Raw genomic sequence first — 22534 nt, forward strand, 5'->3', positions numbered from 1 at the left:
TAAGAGTAGAGATAAAACATATTAAATGTAGTATACCATGTTCATAACCACACCATGTGTATCACTGTTATATATATTCACACATCCGTCGGTTTGAAACACTATGATAAATTCTTCAAATATCCGAATTCCCTTTTTATAATGAAGTATATATGATCTCTATTCGTCTTTCACACCCACACAACCCTCTTATCTTGTGCATGCACACACCCACATCCCTCTCACCCTCCCTCGGCATTCTCTAGCTCCATCGCGCAAATTCGTCTTTTCACTTTAGGTCGTTCACCCACGGTGTGTGTAGGCCCACCAGCTCCTTCTTTATGGCACACATCGATCGATATGCCTCTCCGGCCAGGTGTGCCTAGCACAAACACAAGCTTCCCCTCTTCTCTTGTCACCGTCCATGCCTCACTCCACCACTCTTTTCATCGTTCTCGTACTCGCACACTCCTCCCCCTCGATATAGTATGCCTCTCATACCACCTCTTACATGCATCCCTCTCTCTATCCTTCTGCTCATGCCTCATTTGCTTCTAACACACACATGCATGTATACCGATCGATCTCCCAACATATACCTAGATCGACTTTAACTACCCCCCCATCCATCGACGTACCTCACAAGTTATGTCTCTCCTTTCTCTTACAAAGGGAGATTGATCTTCCTACGTAGTTACGTCTGCTTACCATAGCCACATCGTCTCCCCTCATCATTCATGCATGCCTCCTGACCCGTCTCTCACACGCACGTGCACAGACAACAACCAGCCATCTCCTCTCTTATTGATATTGCGGGCGTGCCCTCCGTTTGTCTAGCAAGCCTATCCCACCATTTGTTAGAAGCAACTCCACTACCACCCCCTCCAACACTCTAACTCTGTCTCTCTCCCAACCTTATTCATCTCCTGCACATATGCATGGATGCCGATCGATCTCCCTTAATACATGAGGCAGATCGATCTCCTTAATACATGAGGTAGGCCTCTCTCCTCCTCCACACATATACCAGCCATTGTACCTCTATAGTTAATTGGGCCTCCCTCTTCCCCCACCACACACCGATAGTTGAGTGCTGCAGGTAGGTATCCATGCCACAGAGACAAACTGCACATGTCCCATCTCACGTTCCAGTAGGCCAGCCACTCTATATCTTTGACGTGGGCACACACAAATTAGATGGCACTCTTTATCGATCGTGCGCGCACACACACACACACATCATCCCTCTCTTCGATTCTATGGACACCTCAAGCCGATGATACCTCCACTCTCTTCTCGTGGATCGCCCCCTCTCTATATATGTTATATCCAGGACTCTATTTCACACACATTGCGTATGTTAAATTTTTTGATTGACCCCCCCCCCACACACACACAAAAAAAAATCTCTCAAGAACCCACATACTATATCTCTCTAGTTTTGTATCTCTCTCACACAACCCCACGTAGGTGGTGTACGTATACAAGAAGAGAATAGGTGCACCGTGCACGTACTCATGTTTCATACCCAGCCACACCCGCGCGGGTACACGGTGGAGCTCATTTCTCCGCAGAAGCTGAATTTGTTTTTGAAACATCAAGTGGCCAGAGACTCGAAAACTTGTTTGCCCATTAGTGACTTGTCAGGGCGGTGGATTTTAGTTTGTACGATAATGCTGCATCCACCTAAAGTAACAAAAGTTCTTACGTAAACTTCCTAGTAATTCCCTCTTCGTAGGTGCAGCATTACTCCTAACATTGGTAATATCAGTTTGAAACTTGTAATATTTTCGTGTCCTATTCCTCACTCTGTGCATTTAAAAACCGAACCGAAAAACCATACCAAAAATAAACTGAACTGAACCAATTTTATGGTTTTTATGGTTTCTGGTTTCGGTATGGTATGAACTTTTCATACCGATTTGAACTTGGTTTTTATGGTATATACCGTAAAACTGAACGGTTAACCGAATAAACCGAAGTAAAAAGTAAATTTATATTTCTTGAGATGAAGAACCATACAAGTTGTCATTTTTCTTGTACATGAGTCAAATGCACTACTAAGCACGTAATTTTTTCTTGTAACATAGTCATTTTTCTATTTTTAAAATGCTAAGCACGTCCATAACCATCAACAGATGAATCAATGCATGCATATATACTTATATATATAGTCATATACTATTTGTGTAGAATAGTATGTGTTTTGAGTCATAAATTTGCTAATTATTATTATGTCATTTCCAAATTCGCGTCAACTTTGGTTTTTATGGTATATACCGAAACCATACCGAAATAATTTGGAATATACCGAAACCGAACCATATTTTAATTTCATACCATATTTACCGATGTATTAATACCGTACAAACTGAAAAACCGTATAAATCGGACCATGTAAACCGAATAAACCGAACGCATAGGGTGAGCTATTCATGCGTTTTCAAAATCCTGCGAATCAAACAGGTCCTGAGTTGGTGATGATGTTGTGCCTCCCATCTTTCACCAATAGCCGTCGGAACTAGATCTGACGCATACAAACCAAGCTTCTCCAATTTTGAAAAAAGATGCCCGTACTAGTAGCACCACCATCCGGATTTAGGAGTACTACCACGTCCATCTGGATTTTAGTATTTGACTAGCAATATCTAGTAATGCATGTCACCAAAAATGTACTACTCCCTCTGTAAATTAATACATGGTGTTTTATTCCTATCGGCGAGAGAACTTAATGTTTTTTTGCTACTCCTAACTAGAGTACTAATAGGATTACATGCAATGAACTAAACACTGCATGTCATGTCTGGTAGTCTCAAGTCATTGAAAGCATGCACGGCCCACATCTCTCATTGCTTGATATGTCACAAAATAAGAAATAACGAGGGAGTTAATGCACCGTGCCTAAGTATTTTGGGATTATTTGGTTTTCGTAAGGTGACTTACACAACATTTTTGTTTACATGCATTAACATTTAATAGTTAAATCAAAGGTCAAAACTTGGCGCGAAATGCAAAGGGGACCAATAAACCAGTAAACATCAAACTTCTCTCGTTTGGCCCCAACTAGAGGTCCGGTGAGATGACTATACTGCACCGGCACGGAGGGGGACGCAGCTTCATTGACTTGTGGCAACTGCCTTTGGGTGAATGACACGTGGCCCCAGGGGGTGGCTGACCCACCTATCATACAGCCAAAGGCAGGTGCAGTAGAGGGCCGAGGAGTAGTACGAAATCCTACGCACCTACGCACGCTAACCAAGGGCTGAGTGATCGCTCAAATCGCAAGATCAGTTGACTAGAAGCTACGCTAGACCCATGGAGGCGATGAGCGTGAGCATCAGCCGGCTATGCCAGATGGTCCACGACGCCATCCTGCAGCCCGGCACCGAGGAACGTCTCCAGGTAGTATTGCTTGAGGCCGCCAGGGCGAGGGGCCGCTTGGACGACAGCTTCGTCTCCTTGTTCGACGAGGTCCTCGTCGGTTTCCTCGACAAGTTCACCGTCGTCAAGAAGCTTGCGGACGACTTTGATGTAAGCCTCCAGCTGACGCGCCCAGGCTCTGCGATGCCCGCCACCCTCAACGGCCACTATGGTAACAACCTCTTCGACGCACTGGTGGCCCTGCGACTGCCCGTCGTCGCGCCGGAGAATGTCCACCTCGAGCTCGTGCTCGCCGCGCAGCGCCTGGTGCAGCAAGACACCATCGACATAATCACCCACGTCTACGCGCAAATCGTCCACAAGGACTACTACATGCAAGAGGAGGTCGATAGGACGCTGGCCTTCTTGGAGCGCAGGGCAACCTTGGACGGCACTGTACAGAAGCACGTTGAGCTCGCCGCCAACGCCGCTGCTCCTCACACGTCGGTTGGTGACCCGGCACACTAGGGCGTGAGGATGTCGTTGAACGTTGATGGATCCATATATATTTTTATTTTTCCGTCAAATCCATGTAGTAGTATATGATACTACAGTAATTATCTTACCTTTCGCATCAACTTCATAATTTTCGTACGTACTCCATGCATGAACGGCGCCAGAACCAAACTTCTCATTACTCTAGGAAAAATCATTATTTTCTATCTATCGGTCGCCCCATGGAGCAGAACCAAATTTTACAAGTTACGAGTTCAAAAGGAAAAGCCTGTCATGTTCGCGTCGCACCCCCACACGGTTGGTCCGGCACGCCGCTCAAGCGGGAATGTGTGCGGTGTTGCATTTTCACTTACAAGTGGGACCGCAGTTGAGCAAACCGACTATCGGCAAACCCCCACCCCGCCCACCGCGCGATGGCTGAGAAAACAGGAGGGAGAAGAGATGGCTGTAGCATGGATTCCAAGAAAATTGGTGTTGGATGGGACTCGTGTGGGTGGCGTGTGCCGTACTGCTAGACGTGGATGCTACTGAGTTATGGCCCATGCCCCCCCACTATATCGAGCCTATATCGAGGTACGTAGAACAAATTTCCTATAGTCTGTGCTCAGCCCTCCTCTATCTTTCTTCTTAGCCAGCCAGTGGACACGTGGAGCCCATCGTCTATTTGCTCACATGCGGCCCCACATGTCAGTCAAAATGCAAGAGGACCCACTGAACCTGCACATCTTCCACCTCGACGTGCTGGTGATGAAAAACAAATCCAATAAAGATCTTCGGTGGCCGCTTTTGGAGTTACTCAAGAGTAGTAATATTATATTTACAGTTTAACCCAAGATGCACATCTCGTGGCTTCAACTACCACTCTATTTTCTTTCATGACACGACCTAGATGCTGGATGTCCCACGTGTCGGCAAAAGGAGGAAGAACCTGACCAAATCTTTGGTTCTGCTCTCGGATGAGATTAGTGCACTTGTTGATACTCCTACTAGAATAGAGGCTAGACATGAGACTAGATGCGAGGAAGCAACGTCTACTTCTTTACACTCGAAGAAGAAAGAAGCATGCAAGATCGAGCCTCCACAGATCAACAATGAATGCATCGAGAAGGCACTAATCCAACTTACAGGAGTAGTAAAATGTATTCTTGTGGTTCTTGTTTTCTTTGGTCTTGCCTTTCTAGTCAAAATTATCATTGGAGTTCGTGCAAAATGGAGGTCCGTTTGGGGTCGTGCATTGGAGTTGGCCTTACAAGTGGGACCGCAGTTAAGGAAACCGACTATCGGCAAACCCCCACCTCACCTGCCGCGTGATGGCTGAAGTTAGGCTGGTCATAGTGGGAGTAACTTAGCAAGTAACATAGCGCATTTCAAGACAAGTTTGCTTATGTGGCGTATAGTTAATGAGGAGAGAAATGTTTGGAGTAACATAATATGTTACTATAACATAACACAAACCAAAGCAAAATGAGTCTATTATGTAATAAATGCAATCATCTATGATACTACTTGTATGTTACTTTGCACTATGAAGGTAGTAACAAAGACTAGTGTCATATGCATGACACTAGTCTAAGTTACTCCCCACTATAACCAGCATTAGAGAAACGATGAGGTTGAAGAGATTGCTCTAGCACGGACTCTAGGAAATAATATGGTGTCAGACGGATGTCATGGTGGTGGCGTGTGCCGTACTCCTGGACGTGAATGCTTGTTCTGGCCCATGCCACCCTACTACTCCTACTACTTACTCCTACTAGTATATAGTATACCAGTATCGAGGATTCGAGGTGCTGGTTACGTACAACGAACACATTAACATATGGCTACAGTAAAAACACCCGCCCGACGCGCGAAGCATGTGAAGCTAGTACAAATTTAGAGAAGCGACTCGAAAGCCATTCATAAATTTAGTAAGTTTATCACAGGCATATCATTTTATTACATACAACAGGTCATCAACCCACATCGACAACGAGGATACATTATAAATACTAAAGTTTTCACCACACAACAAATAACAAGCCATGAAATGAACTTCAACTCAACCATTCTGCAGCGTTGGAAACGCTTGCTTTGAACCACAACTGATTCTCTAGGACGGGCCATCTGTTGTCGATCTGGAGACCAACGCAGGACCGATCATCCAGGCTGAAGCGGCCTACTATATCAGTACGAGGGTAGGGAACCACCCAAATGTCCGAGATATAGACACAGTTGCTTCTCATAAATGTGTCAGCAGCAGTTGGATCGCCTTTCACCATCACCGGATAGTTTGGTCCAAGGAAGAGCGAGTTTTCTCCAAGACAATCAATTTTGTGCCAGGGAGAAGGAGTTGGCGCTAGCACACTAGTATCCATCCCGAATACCATGCAACGGGTGTTGGAATAGGTCCAGAGAGTGCGACCATGGGAGACACCTGCTTCCTTACCAGTAACATCATCAGTGGGTTGTATACACACAAGAAGAGGTGATCCATCGGAATTAGTTGCTAGGCGCCACAGAGTATATCGGTGCTGCTCGTCCTCATGCTCGTGATCATCACCATCGTCATCTCCCCCTTGGTTATAAATTTTTTCAAGTATAGGTGGTGGGATGTTCACAGGACCTTGGAAACACAAGAAGAAGGTTAATTAGTATGGGAAACTTGCTAACCCGCATGCATGTGGATGAAACAATTATAATTACGGTGGAAGACAAACGTACTGAAACTACTAGGATGCCATGCAAAAATAGTGCCATGAGTGGTGGCAGCAAACACAAGGCCCTCGTATTGAATTGCATCACAGTACTCATCCGTGTACAGAAACTGATTTTGGAGCAATATCCATCGAGTCGAACCACGAAGGACGGCAACAAGCTTGTCGAAGATGGCAACAACTTGATAGTTGTTGTAATTCCAAGAGCGGTTGGGAACTCGACAAATTGCTATCTTCCGTAGAAGACAGTCACCATGATCGTATTTGAATGTGCGTACATTACCGGTGTGCTCAACCTCTGGGCAGTGTGCTGAGATTTTTGGAAGTGGAACCCGGTGACGAGTGTACACATTCACAAGTTCCCACTCGCAGTTGGACCCAATGTAAACAACCCAATCTCCATTTGCGCCCGCCCAAGCCTTGCCCTCGAGTGATGGCATCATAACATCATACGTATCATTATCAAGCGGCATCAACTTGCACAGGGCGAGGCCTCCGTCGTGCCGGCGCCAGTCATCAGGGTCACAGCAAAGAAGATAGGGGAGATCAAACCGCTCCTTGACTCTTGGGTTCTTTGTAATGATGTTATTAGTTGAGTCGATAATGCCCTTGAACGAACCTGCCATGCTAGCCGAGGTGATGACGTCGCACCGATCAATGAGTTCCTCCACCACGTCATCTTTCAGATTGGGGTAAGAATAACGGGGTCGTTTCCGGCATGTTCCCTCCATGGAGAAGACGATCGAACAATGGCAGAAGAAAGGGTGAAGGGCTGAAGGAAAATGGAGGAGGGAGAGGAAGAGCGTGCGACAGCAGTTCCAAATCGAGAGGGAAAGGCCAAGAGTCGGTGGACGGTTGCGAGTTTGCCACGGTTCACAAAGAGGCGCCCTAGCCGACACGTCCGTTCGGAAATACTGGGCTGTGCGGGACACTCTGGCCTGTCTAGACAGCCTTTTCTTTTATGTTTACCACAGACCAGCCCAGTAGTTTTTTCTTTCTGAAAATGGCTAGCCTAGTTCTTTTGTGATTTGTCAAGTAAGTCGCTTTATCAGGCTTGCTGGGCTGCAAATCTTTCAAGACAAGGAGAGCTTCATTCGGCTGGCTGAGAAAATGGCCTATCAGTAATGAGAAATGGGATGTACATTTTTGAAACACATCAAACCGGCAATTATTTTCAAATATCTTTTTTTCATTTCGAGATTTTAAATTGCATTGATTTTTATGCATGGACAATTTATTTTATTTTATATTGATATACATTTATTTTTAAAATCAGTCTGAATGTGACTCGTAATTTCAGGATTAAAAACAGTTCAGACCGCACCGACATATGCAAAATTTCGTATAATTTTTTAACCATGGCCACAATATGGACTATAATGCTAACATAAAGAATATGGGCTCCAAAAAACCCGTATGAATTAGCAAATGGGCTGTAAATTATTTGAAATAATGGCATATGGGCTGTATGCTATTTTCCACAGATTTGAGGCTTTCCACAGATGGCCTATATACTGTTGGATGTCCATCCAACGGCCATCGTGCTTCTTCAATCTCTGCTCTTCCTGCTCCAGCCGCTCAAACAAGCGCCAGCGGGACTGCCTGCTCCCTCCTCCCCGCGGCCGGCTGTGCTGCCGCACAGGCCTCACCGCCCCACCGTACTCCCATCGCTGGCCTAGCCATCCCTCTACTCACCCACACCTGCTGTTATTCTCCGGCGACGGCAGACGAACCAGTAAACCCTCGTACAGTCATACTCCCCTCCGCGTGGGAAACAAAAACAACGGCCGAGTCTTCCCTGCCTCCATGTCGTTCCCTTCCTAGGCCTCGCCGTCGTCCACCGCCCTGGTGCTCTCGGCGTGGCGTGGTTAGCGTGGTCAACGACCGACATGCATCTGAAGTGGACTGTACGTGGAGAGGCTGACAGGTGGGTCCACGGCCGCACGCAAGGAAATGCCTCCTTATTACGCGCAAAATAATGATTTCCTCCAGCTGACATCTGGGACCCACCGAAACGGCCTCCGTATTTCGCGAAAAAAACGTTACCGCTGCTGACAGCTCGGACCCACCAGCTATATCTTTGCACGCAAGGTAGTGCCTCCTTATTACGCACAAAAAAAATGAATACCCCCCTGCTAGCTGGGACCCAGTATAGTGGGCCTAATAAGTTGACGGGGACGAAGGGCTTTGTCAACTTAGTAAATATGCACAGCTCTAGCTCGACTGACCGTACGATGTCCATCCAACGGCCGTAGTGCTTCTTCAACCTCTGGTCTTCTTGCTCCAGCCGCCCAAAGCAGCGCCGGTCGTGCCGCATGCTCTTGCCTCCCGTGGCCGGCTGTGCTGTCGCGGAGGGCTCACCACCCCCATACTACTCCCACTGCTAGCCAGGCCATCCCTCCACTCCAATCACCCACACCCCCTGTTATTCTGCGGCGACGGCAGCGCAGCCGAACCAGTGAACCCTCGTACTCCTCTCCGCATGGGCATCCACTTCCGCGTCTTCCCCGGCTCCGCGTCGTCCCCTTCCCAGGCCTCGCCGTCATCCACCGCCGTGGTGCTGTCGGCGTGGCGTGGTCACTGTGGTTAACGACCGAATTCCATCGGAAGAATACTGTATGTGGAGAGGCTGACAGCTGGGTCCACGGCAGCTACAAGGTAGTGCCTCCTTATTACGCGGAAAATAATTATTCCTCCACCTCACAGCAGGGACCCACTGGACGCCCACCAGTATATCGCGAGAAAAACGTTTGCCTCTGACTGTTGGGACCCACCCGACAGGCCACCGTATTTCGCGAAAAAAACGTTCCCCCTGCTGTCAGCTCGGACCCACCGGAAGTGCCTCCTTATTACACACAAAAAATGAATACCCCCTGCTAGTTGGGACCCACCTTAGTGGCAGGCTGACTTGTGGGCCTACTAAGTTGACGGGGACGGAGGGCTTTATCAACTTAGTCAATATGCACGATTCTAGCTCCAGTGACCGTACGATGTCCATCCAACGGCTGTAGTGCTTCTTCAATCTCTTGTCTTCTTGCTCCAGCCGCCCAAACCAACGCCGGTCGTGCTTCGTGCTCCTGCCTCCCGTGGCCGGCAGCGATGCGGCGGAGGCCTCACCGCCCCCTACTACTCCCACCGCTGGCCAGGCCATCCCTCTACTCACCCACACCCCCTGTTATTCTGCGGCGACGGCAGCCTCACACCGCAGCGAACCAGTGAACCCTCGTACTCCTCTACACGTGGGCATCCACTATCGCGTCTTCCCCGGCTCCACGTCGTCCCCTTCCTGGCCTCGTCGTCGTCCACCGCCCTGGTGCTCTCGGCGCGGCGTGGTCAACGTGGTCAAGGAACGGCTTCCGTCAGACGTGGACTGTACGTGGAGAGGCTGACAGCGGTCCACGGCCGCAGCAAGGAAGTACCTCCTTATTACGTGCAAAATAATTATTCCTCCACCTGACAGCGGGGACCCACCGGACGGGCCACCAGTATTTTGCGAAAAAAATATTTTCCCCCTGACTGCTGGGACCCACCGGACGGGCCACCGTATTTCGCGAAAAAAACGTTCCCCCTGCTGTCAGCTCGGACCCACCGGAAGTGCCTCCTTATTACGCACAAAAAAATGAATACTCCCCCGGCTAGCTGGGACCCACCTTGCTGGGAGGCTGACTTGTGCTTCTTCAACCGGAAGTTGACGGGGACGAAGGGCTTTGTCAACTTAGTCAATATGAACGATTCTAGCTCCAGCGACCATACGATGTCCATCCAATGGCCGTAGTGCTTCTTCAACCTCTGGTCTTCTTGCTCCAGCCGCCCAAAGCAGCGCCGGTCATGCCGCATGCTCCTGCCTCCCGTGGCCGGCTGTGCTGCCGCAGAGGCCTCACTGCCCCCTACTATTCCCACAGCTGGCCAGGCCCTGCGACGACGGTAGCCTCACACCGCAGCCGAACCAGTGAACCCCCGTAGTCCTCTCCTAGTGGGATTCCACTGCCGCGTCGTCCCCTTCCTAGGCCTCACCGTCGTCCACCGCCGTGGTGCTCTCCGCGCGGCGTGGTCAACGTGGTCAAGGAACGACTTCCATCGGAAGAGTACTGTACGTGGAGAGGCTGACAGCTGGGTCCACGGCCACAACCCAGTTTTTTTGTGATTTGCCAAGTAAGTCGCTTTGTCAGGCCTCTTGTGCTACAAATCCTTCAAGACGAGGAGAGCTTTCATTCGGCTGGCCGAGAAAATGGCCCATCAGTAATGAGAGATGGGTTGTACATTTTTAAAACACATCAAACCAGCAATTAGTTTCAAATATCTTTTTTTTCATTTCAAGATTTTAAATTACATTAATTTTTATGCGTGGAGAATTTGTTGGATTTTATATTGATATACGTTTATTTTCAAAATTAGTTTGAATGTGAGTCGAAATTTTAGGATTAAAAACAGTTCAGACCGCACCGAAATATGCAAAATTTCGTATAATTTTTTAACCGTTGCCACAATATGGGCTGTAATGCTAACAAAAAGAATATGGGCTCCAAAAAAACCTTAAGAATTAGCAAATGGGCTCTAAATTATTACAAATAATGGCAGATGGGCTGTATGCTGTTTTCCATAGATTTGGGGCTTTCCTAAAAAAAAGGTTGATGCACAAGCACTAACTGTTGGATGTCCATCCAATGGCCGTCGTGCTTCTTCAATCTCTGCTCTTTCTGCTCCAGCCGCTCAAACAAGCGGCGGCAGGACTGCCTGCTCCCTCCTCCTCGCGGCCGGCTGTGCTGCCGCGCAGGCCTCACCACCCGATCGTACTCCCATCACTGGCCTAGCCATCCCTCTACTCACCCACACCTGATGTTATTCTCCGGCGACGGCAAGCGAACCAGTAAACCCTCGTATAGTCGTACTCCCCCCGCGTGGGAAACAACTGCCGAGTCTTCCCTGCCTCCATGTCGTCCCCTTCCTAGGCCTCACCGTCGTCCACCGCCCTGGTGCTCTCGGCGCTGCGTGGTCAACGTGGTCAAGGAACGACTTCCATCGGACGTGGACTGTACATGGAGAGGCTGACAGCTGGGTCCACGGCCACAGCAAGGAAGTGCCTCCTTATTACACAGAAAATAATGATTCCTCCACCTGATAGCTGGGACCCACCGGACGGGCCACTGTATTTCGTGAAAAAAATGTTTCCCCCTGACTGCTGGGACCCACCAGCTACATCTTCGCATGCAAGGAAGTGTGTCCGGGCAAAAAAAATGATTTTCCCCATGACTGCTGGGACCCACCAGCTACATCTTCGCAGGCAAGGAAGTGCCTGGCAGTCGGGACCCACCTGGCCGAAGCATACGTAGCATTGTCATTCTGGTCGCGAACGTGTACGTACATACTAGTCAATGTAGAGGCGTGCACGTGTCGTAGTAGAGGCGCGCACGTAGCATGTACACGTACGTACAGCGGCCAGGGTGCAAGAAAGAAAATACGGCCACGTATGTGTACATACGGGCGGGGTCTCGAACGCCTACTCGCGCATACGTATGGCGAGGGCTCATGTACATGGTTGGGTCGGAACGGAGAAACAGCATTGTCGTCGTGTTCATGGGGAGGCAACGGAATGCGTCGTGTTCATGGGGAGGCAACGGAATGCATTGTGTTCATCGGGAGGCAACGGAACACGTGGGAGCCAACCGACTGGGTCGGAACAGAATGCGTGGTCATGTTCATCGGGAGGGCTTGGACGAAACAGGCGATGGGAACGAGGCCTGACGTACCGCACAACGGAGGAAACGGACCTCCTACGTTCGTAACGGGGTCCTGTTGATCGGGAGGGGTCTGGTGTACCACAAAACAGAGGAAACGGACCTCCTACGGTCGAAATGGGGATACTGTTGATCAGGACGGGTCTGGCGTACCGCAAAGCGGGCGAAACGGACTTGTGTTGGAGCGCTACGGTCGAAACCGGGATCCTGTTCATCGGGAGGGGTGTGGCGTACCGCAAAACAGGACTCCACAGGATACTGTTCATCTCCACCGTTGACCCCCTCCAGCCTCCACGAGCTACTGTTCATCCACCGTCGACCTCCTCCAGCCTCCACCTGCGACTGTTCATCCACGGGCTCCTATTCATCCAGCCTCCACCGCGCGCTACTCCACCGGCTACTGTTCAACCAGCCCTCTCCACGGGCTCCTGTTCAACCACCCCTCCACGGGCTACTGTTCATCCTGCCCTCCATCGTCTACTGTTCATCCTGCCCTCCACGGGGTGGTCCTGTTTATCCAGCCCTCCACGGGGTCCTGTTCATCCAGCCCCAACTGACTCGATCGATCGGGGTCCTGTTCATCCAGAGGCAACACCACGGGGTCCTGTTCATCCACCCCCACCGAGAACTGTTCATCCAACCCCCCAACCCCGCAACTCTCACTATTCATCCAGAGGCAGCATCCATCGGCTTCAGTTAGCAGCAGTAGCGAAGGAATCGCTCAATCGGGTTCAGTTAACAGCCATCGATCGATCACTCGGGTTCAGTAACACGTAGCCTGCAGTGCAATCGCTCGGGTTCAGTTAGAGCCCAACGCCATGCCTCGCTCGGGTTCAGTTAGAGCCAACGCCTCGCACACATGCATGTGCGTGTACGAGAGAAACGTGCATCGCTCGGCCCCCGACCTCCCACCGTAACCGGGAACTCCCCGAAATTTTCCTCCCCCTCGCTTCTACCACGGTTTTTTCCGTCATGGACGGCCCAAAGAATGTCATGCAGCTGCGTCTCCGGCCCGCCCAGGACGAAAAGCCCATTTTCTGTCATGATTTTTTGTCATAGGAGTTGGAGCCCACCACATCTATGATGATACCGGGTTTTGTCACAATTATCGTCATAGAAGTGTCATATGTATGACAGAAAAAAATTCGTTCGGCCCAAAATGTCACGGATGTGTCTTTTTTGGTAGTGCTGGTTGCCCTGATTGCCTTGATTGCCATGTCTGCTTTGATTACCTTGAAATCCTGAGCCAGAACTGCCTCCACCATAACCCGGCCCATGAGAACCGGGTCCTGAACCGCCGGATGGTCCATGGTCATATCGGAAAAGATCCGAATTTTTAAACTCCCGCATAATAAAGAAATCCTTCTAGAGGTGCGTGGCTGGCCTTTCTCGCGACCCGTGCTTTGGGCAAGGCTGGTTCAATAGGCGCTCAAGATTGGGGCCTAATCCTCCACCCCACGGGGGCGGTTTACCCTTATGGCGCTGAACGTTATCCTGCGTGTTGCTGTTAGCCACAAAATTTAAACTGTTATCCGCTTTATGCTTACAGTTGTTTCCATGGCCTGCCGGGTTATGCTACTGTCCTTTGGTACTGCCACTCTTCTTTCCCTTTCTCAGCTTTTCATCATCAGACTCAAGGTCCTTGGTACTATCAGAGTCGGCATACTTAACTAGAGCTACCATAAGCGTCCCCATGTCATTGCAATGATGCTTGAGCCGTCCCAACTTCAGCTTCAGAGGTGCGAACTGGAAATTTCCTTCCAATGTTAAAACTGTTGTATCAGCGTTGAAGTGGTCCGATGAATGCAAAATTTCTAAAACCCAGCGCACCCAATGGGTTGTTGACTCTCCTTCCTCTTGGACACACGCAGCTAAGTCCATGATTGACATGGGCTGTTTGCATGTGTCCTTGAAATTCTGAATAAACCAGGCCCTTAACTCGACCCATGACCCAATGGAGTTAGCTGGCAAGTTTTTCAACCAAGTGCGAGCTGTTCCCTCCCACATCATGGTAAAATATTTAGCACATGTCGCATCATCCACATCCAGCATTTTCATCGCCATCTCATAACTCTAGACCCTTGACTCAGGGGATAAATTGGCAGAGTAATTGGGCACTTTACATGGACCCTTGAAATCTTTGGTAGCCGTACATTATGTAGAGACGGGACGAGGCACGGCAACCCCAAAGAACTGGAGGTAACTCCTGGTTCCACCGAAGTTGTTGGACAAACCGGAGTAAGCTGATGGGCCGCGTACTGCGCTGGTAACTCAGCTTCTCGACGTGCCCTGCCATGATCCACCACATCCTGAGCATTGGCCCCACCGCCAGCCGGATTATGTCCTCGAGGCGGGTTACGATTCCGCGCACTGCTCGACACGGCCGGTTCATCCATACGCCTGCTGTAACTCCGGCTTGGGCAGGGAGTAGAATCAATCCTCTCGCGACTGTATGAATAAGCCTGTTGCTAAGTCAAGGCCGTCTGAAGGAGCTCTCTAGCCCGTCGTGTCTCGACCGCTACTGGGGACTCGCCTTCGATCGGGAGAGCTGCCAATCATGAAGCGGCGGCGACTATGTTATCCAATGGATTAGAGTAATGACCCGGAGGCGTTGAGACATGTTGCGACAGGACATTGTTCTGACGAGGTGGGTCTATCGGACGTGACTGAACCGGCGCTCCCGTTCCAGGTGCCTCCACCCGGTTTACCACTGGCGGGTTACTAGTTCCTGCTCCTGGCGTGTCAAAGAGATTCCTTGCCTCATAAACCAGATGTAGGTGAGATCGGTACCTTCTCCTCATGACATCATTTGACGCGCTCTGATCTAACATAAGCCGGTAAGCCTGTGCAACCAACTTGGCCCGCTCTGCAGCCATCCTGGTGTCCTCAGCTGCCAGGTCTGCCTTGGCTTGAGTTATCTGATCCTTCACCTTCGCGATTTCCACATTGTGCTCATCCTGATTCGCCGGGTTAACTTCCGCCAGCAGCGTTGCCAAAGTGTCAAATAAGTCAGATAAAACCTGAGTGGGCGGTCGCACAGGGCCTCCTGCCCCGGCTGCTGTCGCCGCTACTGGTCCAGAAATCATCACCGCTGTAGTCGAAGAGTGTTGCGCAGGCTGTGTACATGCCATGAAGATCGCAACCCGGCTTGGTGGATCGAAGGGGTCCGGAATATTGTCGCCATCGGAATAGCTCCCAAACCGGCCGTCTTGCAGTTGGTACAATGACTCGGTCTCTCCGGTAGATGACTCATCATCAGAGTAAACGACGGTTTCACCATCATATGCCGATCTAACCTCAGATTCCGCTCCGTGGATGACTCCCACAAAGGCATGCTTCATGGCGGGCTGAGCCCGGGCGGGTCTCGCACACTGAGCCGTTTCGACGATGCCGGTGCAGATGTCCGGCTCAGTGCCCGGCTCGCCAATCTTGCCAATGAAGACGTGAATGCCGCCGAAGGGGACCCGGTACCCATGCTCGATTGAGCCGGCCTCGAGGCCCCAGTGTGTGTTTTTGATGCAGAGCTTGCCGCGACGACTCTTGGTCATCCGACCTACAGCGTATCCCTTGAGCCCTTCGAAGATGCCCTCTAAGAACTCGAAACCATCGTGCAATAGCCCCATGGTGGGCGCCAACTGTCGTGGTTTTGTCACGGCAGATGTCCTAGTGAAAGGACTTAGTCGTGGAGCCATCGCAACGGGTTAGCTTAAAGGGGTTAAAGCGGGACAAAGGACACAAGGAGTTTATACTGGTTCGGCCCCTTGCGGTGAAGGTAAAGGCCTAATCCAGTTGATGTGGAATTGCTAGGGTTTCGATGACCAGGGAGCGAATCCGCTATGGCTGGCTCTCGAGTTGTTGTTTGTTGTTCCTAAACCGCTGCCGGGTCATCCCTTTATATACACAGGTTGACGTCTGGCAGTTTACAGAATACCGAGGCCGACTCATCAACGTGTCCGGCTCAGTTTCTACCCTTTCTTATCGTACAATACAAGTTACATATCCTATGGCGGTTTATGTCTACAGGCCCTAATCCGGCTTTGGGCCCTTGGCCTCCGTGTTAGATCTACTCCGTAAAGCGCCATACTCATTGTCTTCATGGGCTTCAAATAAATAACTCATTATGGGTATAACCCGGCCCCTCCTGGCCGGTTTATACTCAGTAGTAATATCCCCAACAACTGGTCCTTGAAGAAGGTTAAAATAGCAAACTTGACAAATCACCGTTGTGGTTTTTGCCGTAGGTAAGAACGGTCCTCGCTAGAAGCCCGTAGCAGCCACGTAAAACTTGCAACAACAAAGTAGAGGATGTCTAACTTGTTTTTGCAGGGTATGTTGTGATGTGATATGGCCAAGACATGATGTGATATATGTTTTTTTATGAGACGATCATTTTTTGTAAGTTATCGGCAACCAGTAGGAGCCTTATGGTTGTCTCTTTATTTTATGAAATGCAAACGCCATGTAATTGCTTTACTTTATCGCTATGTGTCGTGGAAACGTCACGACAGATGTCCTAGTGTGAGTACTTAGTCATGAGGCCGACGCATCTATGTGGTAGCTTGAGAAGGGTTGATCAGGACGAGAGACGCAACACACAAGACAAGGATTTAGACAGCTTCGGGCCCCGGGAAACAACATCCAGTAATAGCCGTACATGATGTTTGTGGCTATGTCTCATTATGCTTATGAGGGAGACACCGCATAAGCCGGCCCCCCTTTAGTTGTGTCTAGCCTTAGAGATTATTTCTTGCTTGGCCCTCTTGGGGTGCCCTACCCCTCCTTATATAAGTTGAAGGGGCGGGTTACATGACTAGTCCTAGTAGGATTAGGATTGCTCTATTACAAGTGGAGTCCTAGTCTTGCTTCCTTTGTAAGGGAATATTCCTTATGCTTTCCTCTTAAGCCGGCCCAGAATAACATGAGCCGACCTTCTGGGCCTTGGGCCTTGTCGTCCGTCTGAGCCGCCCGCCGGGTTATTAATGAGTCGCCAAGATCAAGCGGGTTACCCATGAGTAGCCAAGCTCCGGGCGGGTCATACATCCGGCCGGGTTACACCACGGGGTATATCCCCGACATTAGCCCCCAGTTTAATTTGGATTTATCCATGTTAAACTGATCCTGTAAAATAAACACAAGAACAAACTTGATAGGTTGTGCTCGGGGTTAAATATTTTCCTGAACCGACACCTGATCATACTTAAGTCCTTGTCATTTCCTCCTGGATCCGTATCCATGATCTCATAGCAAATCTCCTTTAGCAGATGTGTTCAAACATTACCAATGCAAAAATCCGAGCACTGCTTCTGAAAAATCCGGGTCAATAGGCCAGCTTCATAATCAATTTGCTAACATTGGTTTCTTGTAGAGAGATATTATAAGAAGTAATCCATTTGAGTCGGCCTTCGATGCTCTGACTTTGACAAAAATATGGGTCTTGAAATATTCAATTGATATTCAGCCGGGTTAAAGATGTAGATCTTTCTGATTTATGATTGCCAAAATTATCGGGTTATAAACAAATGATGCCTTTCCTTAGCTATCCAAGCCAAAATTGAGAATATGATATCTGGTTTGTCTCAAAGAACTGAGAACTTGAAGATTTTCCTCCATTATATTCATATCCCCTGTAGCCCCCAAGTGCCGGGTTGTCATGCTTGCAGCAACCTGGGATTTGTAATTGCCTTATGCTCATAAAAACTCAACCAGTGTAGCCCCCAAGGGCCGACTCAGTAAGATAATACTGAGTTGGGACTTTGTATATAGTTCATTGATAATAACCTCATATGATGTAATCTACATCATGGGGCTTGTACCCACGTCCACAAGGTTAAGAGCTTTGTACTCTACGAACTGAGTAGTAAACCTTTCAATATAATGGATTAAAGCTTGTGTACCTTGAATTTTTGACAAGAGCAATTGGTAGCCCCCAAGGTCCGGCTTATTATAATGTGATGAGTCGGATCTTCAATAAAGTGAGCCAAAAAATAACTTTGCATTAGCCCTCAAGTGCCATGGTGCATGCTGGCAGTGGCATGGGACTTGCCTTTTTGATGTAATCTCAACTTGAATAATGTAGCCCCGAAGTGCCGGGTCGTAAGCCTGCAGCGACTCGGGACTATTCCTTCCATTATAGAATATATCCATTGATAAAATAATAACCATTGCGCCAAAGCGACTTTGAATACCTTATCTGTTGACAAGTAATCCGGAGTTTAAATACCCGGCGGCTCTAGGCCGATGGCGATTTAATACCCTCCATTGTAAGCCGGAGTTTTTATAACCCGGCGGCTTATAGACTTTGAGAAAATCTAGAGTAGATAATCATTTTGAAGCATCAATTTTAATGATGAGGTTGGACTTAAGCATTTATATAAGTCATAGTTCTGCAAATCCTGCATAGAGTTTAAACAACATAAGCCCTAGCGACTTAACGTCAAAAGCCAGGGAGGGTAACAACCCAAACATAATATAGTCTTTATGAAATTATGAAAAAGACTAAAATTAAGGCCATTCAAGCCTAAGCATACTGGCGACTTAATGTCAAAGGCCAAGGCTGGTTATCAAACCTCACATATTTATATAATCATGAAAACATACCTGTGGAATTGGCTCATACAGCCGGCTTACATCGCCGTATCCAATAAGGGCAATAATCCAATGATTGATAAGCGCATGATCGCAATGTTGCAATCCAAAATATATCGGCGACTTAAAGTCCATAGCCAGGGCCGGTTTAAACATAATCATGTATAACCAATATCATACCTGTGATATTGAATTTGTACTGCCGGTTTACATGACCTGTCCAGTAAGGGTGATAACCCAATTTTTTTAGAAGCCAAAACTTCCACATGTTTATGATCGTCATATGCTGGCGACTTATCATCCAAAGTCGAGCCAGGTTAAATAGAAACCACAGATATATATGCTTCAGATATGAACAAAAAAAGTCTCAAGACAAACCCAAAGATTGTTTTCAAAAGACTTAAGCCAAACAGAGAGAAAAAGCGAGGCTTCTGATTCGAATACGATCAGTAAGCCAGACTAAAAGGGGTTAAGCTAGGATTCAAATACGACCAGGGAGCCCCCTAGTGGTTTTGGCATAGCGCCGATCAAGAGGGTACCGACAGCTATGTTCTCTTTGGTTCGAATATGACCTATGTTTGAACAGGAAGCCCCCAAATGACCTTGTGACTTTTTTAACGACTCTGATTCGAATACAATCAAAGTCGGACCCAAAAGGGGTTAAGCTATGATTCGAATACGATCAAGAAGCCCCCTAGTGGGTTTGGCATTGCGCCGATCAAAAGGGTACCGACAGCTATGTTCTTTTTGGTTCGAATACGACCTATGTTTGAACAGGAAGCCCCCAAGTGACCATAAGTTTTGGCATTGCACTGATCAAGAGGGTGCCGATAGCTATGTTCTCTTTGGTGAATGCATCTATGTTTGAACAGGAAGCCCCCAAATGACCATTGAAGCAGGGTACCTATGTTTGAGTTGTGCTTTGCAACAGACTCTCTTTGGTCCCTTTAATTTTTTTCCCAGAACTCAAACTTTGCGAGAGATAAATTCTTCTTGAGCCGAGATTTTAAACCGGATATTGAGAGCTTCAAAGCTTTGTGAGAGACATATTTCTCTTGAACCGGATTTTAAATCGGCATTCTTCATTTTGAGCCGGAAATTTTCTGACGGCCCTTAAATTTTCATCAATATAGAAGTAGCCTCCGAGACCGGGTTATGTTCCCTCCACTGACCCGGAGTTCTTGAATCTGCTTCAAACTGGCAATCATTTACTAAGTCGTGTCATCATAGCCCCCAAGTCTCAAGGCGACTCGAGGAGTTGTCTTGAAATTCTTATATTTGACTCTGATATAAACCGGCATATAATGGAACTGTGGATTCTTGAAATATGTTCAATCTCGGGGGGTTATAATGACCCTGTCCATTGATCCCCGGTGTAGGCAAGGGACATATCTTGATGGTCTCCTTTTTAATGATGAATTACTCATTGAGCTTTATGGCATGATCAAATGCTGGCGCATAATAATGATGGCGCGAGCTACATATCCATGACACGTCCTATCACTCTTGCAGTAAAACAATTGTCCTGCATCACAAAATATTGCAAGCCAGAGTAATTGTTGCTTGATGAAAACAATGTGTTAATTAAAACAGACTTAGATGGATATCACCTGATGTATTTGAACGAGAGATGATCTCGTCACGTCAACAGTGAGCCATTGTCCTGTTTTACTCGGACAAAAGATGACGGCAGTATTGTGTGTTGACAAATTCTTGCTCTTGGATGCAACGCAGCAGGCTTATATCCTGCAGCTCGAATCCATAGGAGTACGGTGATCCAGATCGAGCAAGAACTCCATAACGCAAGTGCTCAGGCCGGCTTGACAACGGCAGAAGAGGGTGAGTCGGAGGCAAGGTCGTAGCGGCGAGCTAGGAGATAATTGAGCCAACCCGAGACGCGGTGGTGGATTAAAAGCGTCCTGCGGAGATAGCGGGTGACTTTAGCGAAACCGGGCCGCGGCAGCCACACAGTAAGGGCGGCTTACAGCAGCGCAAATCTGGCCACGGCGGCCGCTTGAGCCGGATATTCGGAGGAGGCCGGCTGCATGCAAATGAGGCTGCAGGACAGGGGCGCCTCAGGACGAGGCCGCGCGGGGATGACTTGCATCGAAGGAGAAGGGCGTCAAAGGCGGCCAGCGACTTGGCGCGCTGGCGAGTCTAATGCCATCCAGAAATTGTGCGTATATGCACCATCTTCCATTTGACTGATGCTTTACGTGGAGTAATGGCAGCAAGCACTAGTACACCATGGTTGAATTGTCTAGTGGTGGATTGATATTACTGATCCATCTCATAGTAGCGCACTATGCTTGGGCCACAACTGTTTAGTTTGCTCCTCATGAGGTGAGTTTGAATTTGGTTTGAACGAGCTCTCGGGAGTACTAGACTACAGGCGCATAGCGTTTTGGCACAGAGGACGGTGATCCGCCGGCGGCAGCGAAGTGAGTCGGAGATGAGGTCACGCTGGTGACTTGTGATGGAGTAAAACCGGCAATACCTTAGCGTAGTGGTGAAGCAGAGCCGACCTGCGCAGACGCATCAGCAGCACCCAGCAGCCGCGGCGAGCGAGCGGCGTCTTGAGACAGGTAGACCGCAGTGCTCAGAGGCGAACCCAGCTCAAAGCGGACCACGGCGACTCGGTAAGTGCGTCCGGCGGGTCACGGCTACTTGGAGTGGCGACTCCGATGGGCACTGGTCGTGCAAGGTCATGGCCGCAGCAGAGGAGGCCCTACGAGGTAAGCCGGCGCGAAGGGCGAGCGGCAGCTCAGAACATAGCGAGGGTAAGACGTCCTGCAGATCAATTGGTACTCATGTAAATCCATTGTTTCTTTGATTCACTTTTTAGCCAAGCAGTACTTTTGGTCTCCCGCTGTGCTTTGGAAACCATGCAAGTACTATTGCTAGAGGTACGTGTTCCTTCAGTACACGGGGTTGCTTTGGCAGCATGCACCATCACATAATTAGGAAGCTATCCGATTTGTTTTTGTCTTGTTGGACTTGTACCAACATTGAGTAGAATTCGGATATGGTAGCTGATCAGAACGCGAGGCACCCCTTCCTTTTCTCTTGACGTGATGATAAACTTGTTGTAATACTCCTCCAGTCCACGCGCACGCATAGTCCTCGGGTGCTTCGCAAGCCTCTGCTTCTTTTCTTGATTTTTTTAAACCTATACAAGTACACTGCTTGCCTCGGGACTTGATATCTCAGCAGATTATGTGTGGAGGTGTGGAGCAGCGAACACAACTTGATGGATTGGACACCACGACTATAACGTAGATTCCCTGTCCGTCTCGGTGCAACCTGTGATTGACAAGATCGCCGAAACCGCCACCACCAAAAAATTCTCGTCACGGACTCGTCGACTCACCACGGTGCTTGCCACGGCCACAAAAAACACAACACTAGATTTCTCTTGAACTCAATATACGTCGTCGCTGAATACTTTTTCAATCTCGATTGATGAACTCATAATTGATGTGAATTCTTCCATGCTAGCTCTTCTTTATCCGGTCAACTACGAACTTCTCAATCCCTGGGAGTGAACACTTCAAGAACTCAACACCACTGTGCGCAGGCCCCACTGTGGGTACCAACTGTCGTGGAAACATCACGGCAGATGTCCTAGTGTGAGGACTTAGTCATGAGGCCGACGCATCTATG

Source organism: Triticum urartu, chromosome 6 (genome assembly GCF_003073215.2).
Source record: "Triticum urartu cultivar G1812 chromosome 6, Tu2.1, whole genome shotgun sequence".
Classification (NCBI taxonomy): Eukaryota; Viridiplantae; Streptophyta; class Magnoliopsida; order Poales; family Poaceae; genus Triticum; species Triticum urartu.